The sequence below is a fragment of the Lichenostomus cassidix genome, chromosome 1 (genome assembly GCF_008360975.1).
Source record: "Lichenostomus cassidix isolate B80296 chromosome 1, HeHo_3.0, whole genome shotgun sequence".
NCBI lineage: Eukaryota > Metazoa > Chordata > Aves > Passeriformes > Meliphagidae > Lichenostomus > Lichenostomus cassidix.
In genome coordinates, this window is record NC_139479.1 from 29005044 (window position 1) to 29022621 (window position 17578).

The 17578-nt window shown below is 41.8% G+C and overlaps 1 long non-coding RNA gene across 2 annotated transcripts; it reads left to right on the forward strand.

The window, feature by feature from the left end:
- Window positions 1-12078: 12078 nt before the first annotated feature.
- LOC146444420 (uncharacterized) lies at window positions 12079-17541 on the forward strand. 2 transcript variants are annotated; one of them, XR_014850645.1, is made up of 4 exons: window positions 12079-12371; window positions 13793-13938; window positions 15000-15098; window positions 16242-17541. It is a non-coding gene; the product is annotated as an uncharacterized LOC146444420 (long non-coding RNA). The 2 variants fall into 2 exon arrangements; XR_014850643.1 differs by lacking the exon at window positions 15000-15098.
- The last annotated feature ends 37 nt before the right edge of the window (window positions 17542-17578 follow it).

Below are 17578 nucleotides of genomic sequence, written 5' to 3' on the forward strand. Positions count from 1 at the left end.
GGAGTCAATGATCCTTGTATTCAGCTGTCAGTGATTCAATGACTGGTTTTGGTGCAGCATGAGTGTATGAACTTGTGCTGGCAAAATTACACCTAGGCTGTGAAAAGTAGGCAAGCTAAAGCCACACAAGATACAAAAAGTGAAAACCCAGGGTAAATGAAGTCACCGACATGTAAAGAGTTAGGAGTTCAAGCATGCAAGAGAAAAAATGATGACATTGAAAAAGATAAAGACCTGAGATAAAAGGCAGAGATAGGGAAACATAAATTCAGTAACATCAGAGTTCACTTTGCTCCAAGAAGCAGCACTTAGCCTAGCAGCATGTTAACCCTGCTTGCCTAATACCTAACTCTATTAGTCAGGAAACATTTGCTGGGTACAATTTTTGCACCCTGTTTGCAGACTGCCAGTGGACACTGTAGGGAAATATTCAGACACAGGTGACCCTATCAGGAAAGGTTTCACTATCTACACTTATTGAGGTTAACCCAGGGAAATCTGGTGGAATTAGCAAATGGTGGGATGGCAGGGGAAGATGTTGTTGGGTGTGTCCACACCTGTGTCAGGTCTAATGTTTTTCAGCTGGTGGGGATCCATCCTGCTAAGGTTGCGGTGTTCTTCCTGTTTCTCTGTGTTGGTGCCCTTCTTGTGGCTGGCAAAGCATCTCAAACTTTGTGTAAAAGGGAGATTAGAAACATTTTCCAAAGTTTATAATATTGTAATAGAGATGGACAAGGTAAAAGTTGCCCCTGGCCTTTATCATTGGTCATGCAGGCCTAGTACCACCCACACTGTGGGTGGTGGAGTGGCTGGTCCCCAGATAGTTCTGATGGTTCCTTTCATTGAGAAGTTTGAGACAGTTACCACAAGAAGACACTGTTGGTAGATACACTCCTAACCAGAGCGTATTGTGTTTGGCAAAACTTGGGAGGGTACAGAGGTGAGTTCTGTGAGAAGACATCAGGAATTGCCCCCCAGTTGAAGAGAGCCAGTTCCAGCCAGCTCCAAAAGAGATCCACACTGACCACAGCTGAGCCCATCAGCAACATGGGTAAGTACTCTGGGGGAACATATTTAAAAAAAGGGTAAAAACTGCTGCACAGCAACTGTGAGAGAGGATTGAGACAACCCTGCAGTGAACAGGGAGGGGGAGGAGGTGCTCCAGGTGCTGGAGCAGAGATTCCCTTGCAGCCCATGGAGAAAATCACTATGACACAGTTTGTCCTCCTGCAGCCTGTGGAGGATGCCACACTGGAGCAGGTGGATGTGCCCTGAAGGAAGCTGTAACCCATGGAGGGCCCATGCTGAAGCAGGTTTTCTGGAAGGTGCACGCACACTGGAGCAGTCTGTACCTGAGGGTTGCAGCTCATGAAAGGACCCACACTGGAGCTCTTTTTCAAGAACTGTAGCCCATGGGATGGTCCACGTTGGAGAAGTTTGTGAAGAACTGTCTCCTGAGAGAGGAATCCCTCCTTTGCAGCAGGGGAATAGTGTGAGAAGGAAGAAGCAACAGGAACAAAATGTTATGAACTGACCGCAACCCCCATTGTATTCTCCATCCCCCTGTGTCACCTGGGAGGAGGAGGTAAGAGACTTGGGAGCAATATTGAGCCTGGGAAGAAGGTGGGGGTTGGGAGACAGTGGGATTAGTTTGGGTTTTTTCTCACTATCCTACTCTGTTAATCATTGGTAATAAATTAAACTAATTTCCCCAAGTTGAGCCTGATTTACCCTTAATAGTAATTAGTCAGTCATCTACCTGTCCTAATCTCAGCCCATTAAATTTTGTAGTATTTCCTCCCCTTGTCCTGTTGAGAGGGGTAATAGAGAAGCTTTGTGGGACCCTGGTGGCCAGGCAAGGTCAACTGGCACAGCAAGTTCTCATACAACAGTAAGTGAGGACATGCATGTGGACAGAACAGGATTAATAAAAATTTAAGTTTTACAAAGCAGTCATTATTTTTACAATACTCATCTCTCTCCTTCCTCCCACCAGGCCAGAAATACTAAATATAAGGTTTTCAAATCCACTATAGCTGCTAGATAGTGTATTAAAGGTCAGAGGATGCAAAAAGGAGGTGACTATCTTGAAGGAAGCAATTGGCTAAAGTAACAAGAATTAAATCTGTACTTTTTTATGTGGATGGCATGTATTTCCTTTGGGTTGCACATTGATAACTTGGTGTGTTATTTGACCACCTGCAGTTTATAAAAAATCTTAACAATGGTAGTTATGCTTGTCAGGCCAAGGACAATATTCAAACAAAAAACATAACATCACTAACAAAGCCTTTGTATATTAAAACCAGTTTCCCTTCCTAAAGAAGTTCTAAATTTCTCTGTTCCATGCCTTGCCCCAAAAGGAAAGCAGCTGCACTGCCACCCCACAGAGTCTGATACAGCCAGCCAGAATGAAAATAACAGCAGCTGTTTTGAATGTGTGAATGTCACCAGGCCACCAGCAGGATCCCCATGGGGGGATCACAAAGCCCACCAGAGAGAGGATCTGTGAAGCACATCTGTTGTTCTCATGAAAATTAAAATACTTTGCTGAGTCTCCAGAATCTTCCATTCCCACAGGTGGTCCTGTCCTTAGTTACCAGAATATCTTACAGTACAGAGGTGAGGATGAGTCTGAACAAGCAATTATCTTTGGGCAAGAAACCCATCCAAAGTTTATCCACAAAAAAACATTGCACAAACCAGCCCTTCTATGTCCCAGTAACTGAATGGCACAGAGAAGATGTGCATAAGTGTAATCTTCCAAATTTTAAGTTAAAAGAGGCCATTTCTTGGTGCAGCAGCTTAGACGGATTTCGGAAGTCCCAGGTTCTTATGGCCAACACTCCCCTCAGAGTGCATGGGAAGCTAAATTCCTCCCATGCAGCGCCCACTCTATTTTTCATCACTGTGGAAACCGTTATTTAGCATAATATTGTTGTTCCTATCTGACTTCTTCCCTGAAAACAAGGGGTTTTTTTCTACACAGTTTCTTAGGAAGACATATCTACAAATACATGGCATTCTGGAAATAATAACTGGGATGCATAGAACACAGTTCTTATTAATTTACACAACTAAAATGCATCCGGATTCCCTGGAAAGTCATTGAAGATACTTTGCTGACAAATTATATTGTTTATAATTACTTCTTACTAAATAGTCTTGTTTGTTCCTTAATATATACGAATTACTGGAAGTTAATGTCTTACTGATAAAAAAGGGTCATGACATACTGACAGTATTCAAAAGCAGAGCTTTAGTTTAAAAAAATTCTTTTTTGATGATACCACTACTTAGGAAAATGTCTTAATTTTTTTTCTCTAGGTTATGGACTAGGTTTTTAGAAGAAGAACTTTTTCTTTCTTTATAATTATCTAATTTTATTTACTTTCAGATCTGGCTGCAACTTGGAGTTTGCATTCCCTGAAAGTTTAAAGTATTTTGGAAAGAAAAACAAGGCTTCTCATAAAAATGAAATATCACCCAGGTTATTTTTTCTGTAATAAAAAAATCAATGTATTTGTTAGTTTTTCTACAGTTGAAACATCCAGGCATCCAAACCCCAAGGACTCCTCTGCTAGAGTTCAGAAATCCTTAGAGCACTTAATTCTTAGACCTTAGAGCACCTGTCAAAACAGGGAGGGCTACAAACTTAAAAACCTTCTCTGGACCTGGCTCTTGGCAGCTAGTCACATGGAAATTATGATAGACTATGTCAGAAAATGGGCTATTTATTGTACTATGTTCCCAGTTGGGCCAACTGCAAGAAATTTTGAAAATATAGACCACTGCCTACCTCTGTAAACTGCAGAGATACCAAATGGCATGCAGAGTGCCTCTTGGCACCTAGTACCTCCAATTTCAGGCTTGTTTCTCCACCATGAAAATAGCAACTCAACATAATCTATTTGCCTTCCCTCACTAATCAAGAATCCTCTCTTTATCAAAAGCTTTCTTGCAGCTTTCCACATGATTTCCTGCAAGTCTTCTTGGAAGAGGAGATGTTCCAGGAGCCAATCTTCTTTTCCGATCAATTAAAAATAAGTTATTTATTCTTATCCGTAGTCACCATGCCTACTACCACTGCATAACTTGGTCTTGGTGTATCACTTGCTCACTTTTCCATTGTCCCCCAAGCCAAAATCCTAATTTCTGTAGGATTCTACATAGAAAAGAGCTTATATGTAAGTACGGCCTGTTGCAAACACAGGCAGATCTTCACCATGGCTACTTCACAGATCAGTGAGTCCTTGTATACAAAAATTTGGCCTGCAAGGTGCCAATGAGAAGTAGACATTGCAGGAAAGACACAGTAGAAACTCAACCCCATTTGCTTTCCCCATAGGATGTAGGTATTATAATATAGGTGACCCACAGTTATACAGGAAAACAATGCTGAATGATGGAGTCACTTAACAAAAGACAAACATTGTTTAAAGTAATTTATTGCTCAGATTTGGCTCCATGACTTCTGTGAGGCAGCTCTCTGAGGCCATGGAGCCCAAGCTCCTGCCTTGTCTATGAGGAGATTAACCCACAGCTAATCAATGCCTACACTAGAAATACAAGTCCTCAGTGTGCATTCAGTCAGACATGGAGGTCAGTTCTTGACTGTTTTACATCCAAAAATGTCAATTAGAAGCATCTCTGTTCCACCTCAACTCTGTGGCCAGCAGCAGAGCTTCAGGCTGCTAGCAGCTGCTGAGGACCTCACTGCTTTCAAGAGCTGCAGGTTCCAAGCACTCCTGTCTGATTGCTCTCAGAGTCCATGGCCACAGGCCAGGCTGCTCCTGGACTTAACCTCTGCAGCTGACAGCCTGCAGAAACAAGCTTGTCTGAGACCTCCTGCATCATCTCTCTGTCCTCCTCCGCCACATCTCAGCCTCACATGCCAGAATCTGACAGCCATACTATCTGCCTGTGTCTTCCAGACATGCCAGTCCAGGACTGAGGCTCTAAGATGAGGCTCAAATGTTGGACGTTTCCTAGATCCCAAAACTAACTGAAATGCCTGTCATTTCTGTAGCAGAATGATTGCTTTGGGAGATAAATTTTCATGGGAAATGCCATGAGATCAGGTGTCCTCTGGCTTTATTTGGTTTCTTTTAGCTGTTGAACTACACAAAGCCCTAATCTCACAGAAATAATCCTACCAACACATACAAAGTCATCATCTTTCGCCACATGAAAAGGATATCTTGGGGTCATTTTGGATTTTCTCTGAAAATAGCCTGATGTGCAGCAGCTGCCAAGAGGGCAAAGAGGTTGTGAAGAGTTCCTAGCAAAAGAACAGAGAACAAAACAGGAAATGTTATTATACTGATGCAACACATCCTTATCTTGAGCACTGGTGTAACTCTGCTCTCCGCTGACAAAAGGATAATGCAATATGAAAAGAAGTTACTAAAAAGAGTAGTAAGGATATCAGAGGCAAAGAGGGCTTTTGCTACAATAATAAACCAAATTGTCTGTCACTCTGCAGCTGAGAAAGGAGAGGACTTTGAGCACTAGGAAAAATTACACTGGAAACTATTTTTCAGTATCTCTCATGAGAAAAGAAATAGGATCAGACATGGTCATAGCAGAAAACACTGCTCTTTGACATAAGTAAAACCCAAAACTAATTTCCATGTGAATTTGTCAGTAAAGTAAATGTGTGATTGGTTTCAAGAGGCATTACTCAAGAAGGAGAGATACCCTGATCACCATTTAAGATGCTGTTGGAAAAGCTGCTTTAAACTGAGGATGTCCATTCCTCATTATTGACACTGGCAGAATTTATCAACCTCTCCTTCACCCGTTACTGATGGTTTGTGCTTTTGGTTAGCAATAGGATAAAGGCCTAGAGATGTTAGGTGGGGGAAATGGTGCAAACTGGTATGATAGTTCTTATCTTCTTACATTAATAGTGAAACAGAAGAAATACAAAAGTGTAGGTAACTCTCACTTGAATTCAAATTAATTTTTTTGGTTTTTGTCAGTTATTTCATTTCACCTCACATGTACTGTGATTAATATTTCTAAGAGCCAAAAGAGAAATTTTTCTTCCCTGAAACCAGGAATTTCTGCAGAGTGAGGAGATCTGTTCCTGTAAGATCTCAAGTTGTGCTTTTGGGAAAAGTTTGTTCCTTTTCTCCCCTTTCTTCTTACTTTAGCAGAAAAACCTTCTAGGAAAAATAAAAAAAAAGCTCTCAATAGCAAATTTCCATTCTTTGTGGCTCAGAAATATAAAGTAATGCAGATGTATGAAAAAATGCTTCTCCAGAGAGGGGACAATTAAACTGACGGATTTTAGGCACTGAGAATAAGTGTAAAGTGGCAAAATTTTGCATTTCTAAGCAAAGAAACCTAATATTTTTTGCCAACAGCAGTTTCCCATTCTAAATACCAGTTTTAGTGCTGTGTCATAGCCCTTCTGGGAAGCAGATTTTCTGGCACAGTCTTTTCCTTGGCATTTCTTACCAGCTACTTAAGTACCATGGCATCACACAGCTCTGTTGAAACCTCACTTAGTTCACTCCCCTAGGCTGGGCATCAGGGGCTGTGGGCGTCGTGCTCAGCAGCACATGGGCTCGGCAAAAGCTGCAAATTGGGGCACTTCTGTGTCCCTCTGCTGCTGTTCAAACTATATCTTAGGGTCAAAGAGAAACCATATTTCACTTCCTTTATCTTTACAAAACAGCAGCTGAAACAAGTCTAAAAGGAGGAAAATTCAAATGTACTTTGTTTTATTACCTAATGTGGACATGTTGGTATCTCTCAGGGTACATAATAATCCCTAATGCAGAAGTAGAAGTAAATAATAGAAATCATGATAGAAATGTAAAAAATGCATATGAGTTCAGCCAATATTCATCCTGCAAAGATGAATCCTGACAAATAGTGGCATGTAAGCCCTCACATACTCTTGATTCCACAGAGTGTACTGGACTCCCACACAAGTGGCAGCAACCCTGAACATTTCATTCAGATAATTGCACAAGTGAGGGCCACAACCTATGCCCAGAGCACTGATTGGTTTAGTGAGGATGTCGAGGCTGTTGTGTCTTAAACAAACGGTCTGACATCCTCAGATGACATTAAAGAGCTGCACACCAGGTAACACATTGATCACAGGCTAGGCCAAGCCGAGGGTGCTCTGCCCTGCCTCAGCAGCCTCAGTGCAGACATGCCCACCCTGCTGTGGATGAGACAGGACAGCTGGGTGACGTGGAGTTGGTTGGGTCAGACACTGCACACCTAGACACTAGCAAGATTCGTAAAAGTAAAAGTGACTTACAACTCAGACTGAGAACAATCCACAATGCCCAGACAAGGCTTTCAGTCAGAATACTTAACTAGAAACCAGAAGACCAAACTTCTAAGGTCTGTAAGGGCTTCTGCATCTCAGGAAGAACCCTCCATCCTGTATCCTGAAGCTGGGATGCTACTTGTTGGAGCTTATAAGACATGACAAAAACAGGGAACAGCCAAGAGTGAATTTGGCTCTAGCCATTCAGGGCATGGACATTAATAAGAAATTTATATTCTGAGGCTCTAACTCCTTTTAAGTAGGTTGGGCTCTCACACATTTGCTTTCAACAAGCAAAACTGTACTATCAAGTACAAGTTAGCCCAGGTACCTCAGAAGAAGCAGAAAGTGTCCTAGGAGAAGTTGGGGGAACACATTCCTCTTCAGGGCAAGGGAGTTCACCAGTTTCCTAATGACTGCTCTAACCATAAGGCTAGGATGAGAATGAAACAGAGTGGGGGCACAGCATGCATTCAGATATTTTCCCTCATCACAGCTGTTTCTGCTCTGGTAACATCTCGGGAGACAGATGGCCAGGTTACATCATGACTGGGGGTGGAAGCAAGCTTTTCCCATTAGTTCTCTCTAAATTCAACAGTAAGGACTAATCAAGAAGCCAATTTAGAAAGTAAAACTCTTTCTGAATGTCTTAGAGGTCCTCACCTTCTGCCACTAACCAGACTGGACCACCCCTTTCTCTTTGGGAGTTGTGAGTGTGCCTGGATTCATGCAAAGACATTGTCCATAGGCACTGACTTCTCTAGATCTGCAACATATCACAGAAGATATCACTGTGTTCTTGCAAATTAATTTATATTAGTTTTTTCAGACAACCAGGAATTTTCTGAATGAGGGTGCTTGTGTGGAGAATCTTTCCACAGACTCTCCTCCTGCTGCTATCACAAGGCTTATCAATACTGGTAAGTTGGCATAAAGTTTCTGCCAAGCTGGTTCTCTGCCCCAGCAAAACCTCAGGTGTCAGATCTGACCTTTGGATAGCCATAGTTTGAATTTTAAGAGCTCAGCAGAAATGGCAGTCTGTCATAAACAGTAAAACCAGAAGACTGATTTAATCTCTCTCTACATCAGCAATAGCACCCTTTCTCTATGAATTCATATGCTAAAGTCTGGAAAGACACAATTTAAAAGTAGTCATAAGCAGAACAGCAACCTTCTGGCTGGCAAGCCAATGGAGAAAACATAAAGCAACTGCTACATTATATAATCTTTAAAAAATAGGTAAGAGATACCGAAGACTTTGAGTTATCCATCTTATTAAAAATATTCTACCTCCTATTTCTTCTAGTTTGATCATTTGTGTCAAACAATGTCTGGAAAGAAGGAGTTAACTTCCAATAACTGAAATTCTGGGTAAATCAATGGGAAGGAAGAAGCATCCAGAGTTTAAGTCAATATGTAATGTCCAATGAGAAGCAGTAAAAGTATCATTTGGATCAAGACAAAAGGAATATTTATGTTCCAAAGACTAAAACAATAGAATAGTGATGACAAAAATAGAACCTTCTCTTGCAAAATGTTTCAAGGTGATTTTCACTGAGTTCCCTCAGATGGTCCATTAAAACTTGAAAAGACAAATAAATTTACTGCCATAAATAATGGAAATACCAGCTCTTGAAACAACAAAAATCTAGTTGGAATAATGGACAAGGACAACAAACGTTGCTGACACAAAGGAACAGGCAATGATAGACAAAAGTAGACAATGCTGAATTTTGATAAGTCTACAATTCAGACAAAATTATTCCCTCCAAGACTTGCCATTTATAAATTAAGCTATCAATAAATGACACCAAAAATTATGAGAAAAAATGCTTGCCAAGAGCTGTGTCAGCAAACTTTGATGAAATAGCTCCATCCTTGTATTGCTTTCACAGTTTAAGTCACAGAAATATGATAACAGCTATGCTGCTTCAGACCATCTAACTCAGAACTTCTTCAGGGGTGAGGACTATTAAGAAAAACAAAGAGTAAAATCATATCCAGCACACACTATAACTCCCCCTCAGTACTGTCCTAGCCTTCAAATTCTCTCAGCACCAGGAATATCCTGAGCCTGTTATATTTTGTCTGTTTATTCCCTATCCAAGCCTGGTCTCTGCGGGATCCCATGCAGACTTCCTACTTGTGCAGTGTCCTCTGTAGCTCAAGGAGTTACACAGTGGTGCTATCTCTTTCCTGAAGATCCATCATATTTTTCTCCCTAATTTCCTGGATGGCCAGAACTGAGATTGTGCTGAAGCATAAGAAAGGAATGTGTAAAAAAACATGAGAAAAGTTGTGTTGATTGCATAAAATACCCCTTATCAGAAGCTGGTGTGTCAGACTATGCTGTTTAGTGTGGGATATGACATTTCTTTTGCTCAACTGCTCGACCAGGGCAACTGAAAGTCCATCAGATGCAATGCATAGAGAAAAATCCTTAAAACACAAACATGTGGCCAGAGAAGCAAGACATTCTCTGAAATGTTCCTGGCATGGTACTGCAATCTACAGTGGGGGCTCCAAAGGATCCCACTAGAGTGCTGCAAATGTGTAGCCACAAGAACACAGACCATCAAACAGCTGCTCTGCCCTGCCAAGTCTGTGCTTTAGGAGAAGTGCATCTCATGCCATCCTAAACATCCATCCTTGCCTTCCCTGACTCTCCTGTACTGGAAAAAAAATATTTTGTACTTTTAGATGGCAGAGAGTTCAGTAAACATACATGCCTAAGAACTAACTGGCCAAGAGGAGCAACAAAAGAACAGTAACTTTCAGCTGTTTTGGTTCTTGGGCAGGTTTCTGGGACAGACATCTCTGCTGACACAATAGAAGGGGCAGTCTTGAGTGAGTGTGGCAGACAGAGGGAGAAGGATAGTCCAAGGTAGTGAGGATGGGGAATAAGAACCTGTCAAACCATACCAGAAACAGCAAAGCATTTTCACAAATCTCCTGATATCTGGATGGCTGTACCAGCAGGATGCCTGCATTCTCTGGTAACTCCTGCTGCATGAATGTTTGCTAACAGAGAACCAATGATGAATGATGTTTTCTTCAAGGGAAAGTTGACTGTTTTAATAATCCCCAGGGTTGCAAGTAACCTTAATAAGGAAAGACAGCTCTGTTGTTTTTCTGGTGGGGATGTGGTTAATTGTGTTGTGCAATAACAACAAACCAATTTATTATTATATCTGAACGGAAATAAACTCTGCTCTGTGTGGTTTTCAAGGCTGAAAGAACAGTGTTTGGGTTCTGATACTTCACTCCAGGGACCTCTTTTCCCACCAATAGCAATAGACCTTGCAGGAAGCACAAAAACCTCTTTTTCACTCTCAAGAGAGAAAGCAAACAGCATGCCCAAGTCTAAATATTTGCTGAGTAAGCTTCATAAAAGCATCTCATAAATATGTAATTTCATTCGATATCTATTGCTGCAGGCAGTGGGAAAAGGCCATGAAATACTGGATCAACACAGGCCAAACAAGCTACACAAAACCCAGTAGCTTTCACAAGGGGATTTGTTTGTTGCTACAGAGGTGAAGAGTACGTAAAATAGTAAAAAACTTCAGGATTCAGACACCAGAATGTTATCCTGATGCCTGGGTTTCAGTGGAGCTCAGATTTCACTCCATCTTGAGTGCTGGAGATAAAATTCAAATAATTGTGGACCAACAGCAGCAAATGTGCACAGCTCCCTGCTGACATATGTTGGCAAACAAGCAGAAGGGACACCAAAGCACATGGAGAGCTCAGAGATCTCCAGGAGCATCTGCATGACAATGTCACTCACTTTTGTTCAACCACCACTGCATTCTGAAACTTGTGACACTGAAACACCCCAGGTAGTCTTAGCTAAGAGCAGGTGTAGACAAAATCCACTAATCTGCCAGCACAAGGTGTCTCTACAGCTTGATAAGGCTGGATCAAGCAGGAAGACAGAGACTTCATGTGAGACCATCTCTGCTCTACAAGAAGGGCTCTTTTTGGGGCCTGCCTGCTGTTGGCTTCACTCCTTGCTCCTGAGGAAGTGCATGAGGAATGCCTAATGATGACAGACCTAGATTCAGACCTCAAACACTGCATGCACAGCCCACAGGATGTTCAAAGCACAGAAGTGACCACAGCACGGGAGCCAAGCTGGCCTGAGCTGACAGCACTGAGAGGTGCAGTGAGAGCAGCACTCTTGGGAGGCTGTCCATGCAGGGGCAGCACCAGAGCAGGCTGGCTTCACCCCGGGTGCCCACCTGAGCCCTCAGAAACACCACAGAGCAGCCTGCCAGAAGCTGGAGCACACTGAGGCTGGGCAGAGAGGTAAGAAGGTAGCAGTGACCTATCTGGCTGCCTCTCCACTGGAGAGCCAGCCCAGCAGCTTGGGCAGCTGCTGAGATATGAGGCTGATTTTCAGCAACTCATTTCACCACTGTCACAGACAGAATGCCTGGCTGGGTTATCTGCCAGCCTGACTCTGCAGAGCATTTCTCGTGCTTTTCTCCAGCATTTGTTGTTCCTCTGTTCTTCCCATCAGTCCTTGCAAGTAAACTGTGTCCTTTGGCTGTGAGACAGCTCTTGGCCTGAGGAATAGGTCAGCTGGAGCTATTGCAGCTGGCACATGTCCCTCCAGCCCTTATAAACCCCCAGCTGGAGGAACATGGGGACATCCAGCATCTGTAACCAAACTCCATTATGCAACAAAAGCCTCAGTTTCCTCACTGAGGCATTTATGATCACCTGCAGGTGGGTATATCCCCCTGCACTCCTTTATGACATACAGGTGCAGCTTTTCAGTGCAGATCAAAAATAACTGCTGCCACAGCTCCCCTGAAAAGGGTTCTGTATGCACTGCTTGAAAATACTTTGCTGACACCAAACCAGGATATTTTAGTGGAAGAAAAAATCCACTCTGTATCTAAGGCAAGGGAATTTCTGCTACCCTGGGGCGTGTGAAAGGAACACGGTGATCCAGGAGGTGGCCCTGCTCAGGAAGTCTAAAGAAGATCATCAGGCTGATTTATCTTCAAAGAGAAAAGCCAAGAGCAATGAACATGTCCATATTAAGCACACTTGTGGTTAGAGAGGGGTATGTACAAAGATAAAATGGCACTTTCCTGCTTCACATGTCCCACAAGTAGCTCAAAGTAAAACATATAATCTTAATCAGTAACTGTGTATGGTGCTGCTCTCTTGATTCCTCCTCACCTCCTCCCTGCTTCACCAGACCACCCCACAAAGATTTCATAATGCTGCCAGGTCTAAGTCAAATTTTTCAAAGCATTACAAGGATTTTATTTTTTTAATTAGCATCTTACTCAACTGAGATGGTATTTAGCTACCAAAGAAGTCATATGGTTATTTTCCAAAATGACTTTTCTTTTACAAAATGCATACTTCAACTCCCATTATGATGTGAATTCTCATTTCATTTCCTATGAAAGACCATCTCATACTATCCACCTACTCTAGAAATGGAAATAACCACTACCCTGTATTATTCACATCCTTGAGAGAAATGTCTCAAGTGCTCTACCCCAATTCCAGCCAGGAGCTGTTGTAACTTACAAGTGAAGACATATGAGTAAGGTGGTTGTTTTTTCAAGAGATACAGCTGTGTGATGCTGAGTATGAGGCCAGCTAGAAGCCATCTTTTTTGGTGGATTTCTAGGAAGGGAGAATGAAGAAGAGAAACAAATGCATGGCCTGACTCACAGATTCCTGAAGCCTCACCAACCCACTAAGCCCTTCTCTTCCATAACCCCTAGTCTACCCCAGGAAATCAGTGACTGCTCATAGCCTCCCACAGCTGGGGCAGAAAATTTCAGCCTTGGCAGCACTGCACTTTTGAGGGTCTTCACATAGAGCATGTCTGGGGCTGCTCTGGGACCCTTCAGTCATCAGAGAACCTTCATATATCTTAACACATGTAATACTACAAAGCTTTCAGAATTACCATCTGAGTGCTCACTACAAAATCAACTACTACTGACAGCTATTGAATCATGAACCACACTGCCCCAGCCTTCTTGTAATAATTGCTTTAATCACTTTCTGCAGGCTCATCTTCACCATTAGTTCTGGAACTCAGAATGATTTTGCCTGAGCCATAACCATGGCAGGATTTTTTATTTGGCTGCATTTATTATTAATATCAATATTAATAACAACAACAATAATTATAATATTTTAACAGACGAAGGTTTTAGATAGACTTTGAAACTTCCATATAATTTCCATTTTGCAAATTCTCTTCAACTTAAAAATCCTGTGGCTGTAGATTATTAACTAGGGGATAAATAAAACCCAACTATATATCATTAGGAAAAAAAGAGTTTGCGAGGTTCCTTGGGATCTGAGCACACAATCTAAGGCAAGGATTGGAAACTGGGGACTGATCATTTCAGGCAGCACAGACGCTGCCTGTGAAATTGAACACACAAGTTGTAAAAGCCAGGGAGAACTGGCCAGTGCTTTCTGCTCCAGAGACTGCTGTGACATTCCTTTCAGATGATCTTCATAATGCACTGACTGCTCCCCTCTGACAGCAGCCTGGAGGTAATTCTTCTTCAAGGACTCCAGGGGCCTACTGTCTATTTGCTGTTTGGGTTCCTGTAAACACTTCAGCATCCAAGACTCCAAGGTTTTCTCACCACGTAACCATTGAATCCATTTGTTCCCACCTCAGGGGACTAGATCATTAAATTAGGCACAAATTCCTCATACATCACTATGTCAAGTGAGCTGGGAGACTCTCAGTTGCCTGGATAGCACATGGCTGGTAGTGATCCTCCAGCCATTATGCACAGCAGATCTGCTGAAATGCAGATCCCAGACGATGTAGTCTCCAATCATGGTCTTCTTCTTGGAATAACCAATGGTAAGTGTTGCTAAATTAAATCTAATTGACATATGCTGGAGGCTGATAAACAGCTCTACAGAACTCTACCACTCCGCATTTCCCAGTCAGCTCTGAGGCCTTGAATTAACAGATGCATAGACTCAAAGCACAAAAAACTCATTTTCCACTAAATTCCCTGCTAGTTCTTACAAAGGATGGGAAAAGCACTAAAAATAATAATTACAGTATAATTCAGAACAGCAGTTGTCAAAGTATCTTCTTTTTTTACTCCCTGTTGGTGTGCTTTCTTTTTCTTTAATGCTGTGGCTTGGCATTATTAGCAGCAGAACTTCATTATCTTATGTAAACAGTGTGGCTTTTTTTGGAAGGGAAGAGGTTCAGTCTGAGGCATCACTAGATGGAGGCATTGCACGGCACAAGGCTGGTGTGGCTCACAGCTCCAGGGGTTTCAGGATCCCCACAGCCAGCTCCTGTGGCAGATGTTATTAATCCCCCACCAACCCTCACTCTGGGACACCAAATCTTTTGCCATTCTCAGTTGTCTGCTCTCTTGGACGTGATCCTTTCCTTAATAATAAGCCAATTCATCTTCTAATTTAGGTACCCAAATAACTTTATGGCCCAACCCTCCAAAAATGTCAAACATGCCAAAGTTAGCAGCTTTTTGAAAGTGACAGCAGACGGTGCTGGCACGTCCTTGGCTCATTTAAATGCATACATGTACGAAGCCACTCAGACCTAGGATGAGGAGACATATTTTTATGAGAAACTTGGCTTTTCTTTTAAAAGTCAGCATGTGGTCTATTCTCTTCAGTCTCTGAGGAGAATTAAGTCCCGTTTACTTTAAAAATACAGGAATCAGAGCCAGATATCAAGCAGAACCAGATGTCACGACCCAGAAGAGAGCATACACAGATGGAAAGGGGACATATGGCACACAAGTTCTTTCCCACTGTGAGTGTCCCTGTCCAGACAGCTCTTTAGCTTTTTCCCTGTTTGTTCCTGTAGGCAATATGCAGGGGAGTTAACTGCCAAGGGTTTTTTTCTGTTTTAAAGGGAGAGATGAATGATATTTTTTGTAACTCCCAAATACTCTGCTCATTCACCATTTCAGAAGCAGGAGAATTTATACACTCCTTTACCTCTCAGTAGTCTTTAAACAGAATCACAGAATATTCTGAGTTGGAAGAGATCCACAAGGATCATCAACTCCAACTGTAAAGCTAATGGGGCTATGAAGATAAAACATGCAACCTTGGCTTTATTAGCACCATGTTCTGACCAACTATGCTGATCTCAGGGTCCTAAAGATGCATTCTTCCTGCCATCTCTGCTATGCTCCACTTGAAATTTTGTAATTTTTTCACACCTTACCTAGAAAGTACAGATCTAGTTTATACAGTCTGAGTGTGCTTCCCTAGGAGTGAGAGGTCGGAAAGAGCAGATCGCTTGAATTTCTTTCCAAATCCAATGCTTGTCCAAGTCCCCCAATTCCATGGCACAGAGGAAATAGTTGTTATGCATATTTGGAAAAAAAAAAAAACCACCAGAAAACAAACAAACAGTGTGGATATTAGAAGCAAAGTGTTGAAAGAGAGGAAAAAATGCCTTCTTAAGGACTTGTCCTTTTCACATCTTCCAGGGGCCATTGGATAAAGAGAGAAAGAAAGTGTAAAAGATCAAATCAGCATTAGGGATCAGAGAAGAGATGAAGCAGCACTAGGGTGTTCTGCCATAGACAATGCATGAAAAGAAAGCACTCCCCTGATGCATATAGCCAGAGAGATAAGGGTAACATGGATTTTCATAAGTGCCAGCAGAAATAAAGCCCATCAGGGAAAGTATTTAATCAAAAAGGAAGGAAAAAAACTAATGAGACAGTGATCAAAATTCCCCTCCTACTACAGTCAGTGCTGTGCTCAAGAAAAAAAAAAAAAAACCAACCTAGGGCAAGATCAAATGAGTGGCTGGCAACAGAAATTAACCAGAAAAATGTACACATCTAAGTGACCTGATCTGGAGCAGCAATTCAAAACCAACTTTTTTGGAGCAAAACTTTCTCCCTAATAACTCAATGACCTTTCTATCTTTCTTCAGGGTGAAATAACAACTCCTGCTAAACATCATCATGGCCAAACAGAGCTCTAGCTCCAGCTTTACCACCACAGTGATCCTGGTGCTCTCTCAGAGGAGTCAACAAGCCATACATTTTAACTGTGCCCCTTGATGCCCAGCAGACATCAGACTTCTTTCTTCAATCGATTTCAACATGGGAAGCAATCTTAGAGTGGGCTGAGGAAGCAAATGTTTGTACTACTACTACTTTCTAGCTCACTTTTAGTGATTAATGTTCAGTTTGTCTCAACAAATACATCAAGTACTGGCTAATATTATCTGAAATTAAAAGAGAAAAAGCATGCACATCAAGTGGGGTGCTTTACCTTTTCTCTTGAGAATAGAGAGTGTGGGGATGAGAGCAGGAAATGCTATTGCTCCTGTGTTCATATAGCATCTCTGACTAAACCTGAGAGCTGGAAATGCCCTAAATGAAAGCTGCTAGCCACTGACTTTGCTTACATGTATTCTGAAGCTCTACAACATAATATTTCCTTGGTACTTTTAGGAAAAACATCTCTCCTTAGCACAGAATTCATAAATGTTAACTGTATCCTGCCTGCTTCATCTTCAAGCTAACTGCAGCTATGAAAGGAAGCTGAGCTACCATGATGTCTGAACAAAAGGCAGGATGGATTTCCCCCTCAAGGCACCAAGATAAAGGGAAAATGTAAAATTGCCCTTGCACTGTTCTACCTTCTAGGATGCAGTACAGAGGTAAGAAAGCAGGATATGATCATGAAAAATTGTGAAAGAAGGAAAGTCTCACAGAAAGCATCAGCTTCACAGTGTGGATGGCAAGATGAAGTGGAATTAGCAAATTTGAGACAAGTTAATCACAAGGCAAGAAAGGGACAGTGCAATCTGGAGTACAAAATAAACTGACATGAGCAAGCCAAGAGAATAAAAATGTAGTTATGTTTGAAAACCTAAAAATGGTGCAGAGAATACATCCAATGTATTTTATACCCCACATATCACTTAGATTTTGCTCTCTGTCAGCATAAACAATAAACTGGAATATACCTACTACAATGTGGTGAACAAATACTCTTCCATTGATTAAACTGCATTTGCCTTTTCCTTCTGAAGCTGCCAAGTTCTCAGAAGCAAACTTCTTGCCAACTAGTCATTTGTGGAGTCATTGGGATTTGTTTTTTTTTTTAATAAAGAGCAACCAGCACATCTGTCTCTATGGGATTTCTTTTATTGTTCCTCACAAAACATGAGTTTTCCTGTATGACTTGCAAAAACAGTTTCCAAGAAGAGAAAACAGACAAAATTCAGCTTTAAAATAAGGCCCCATAATAAAAGGACAA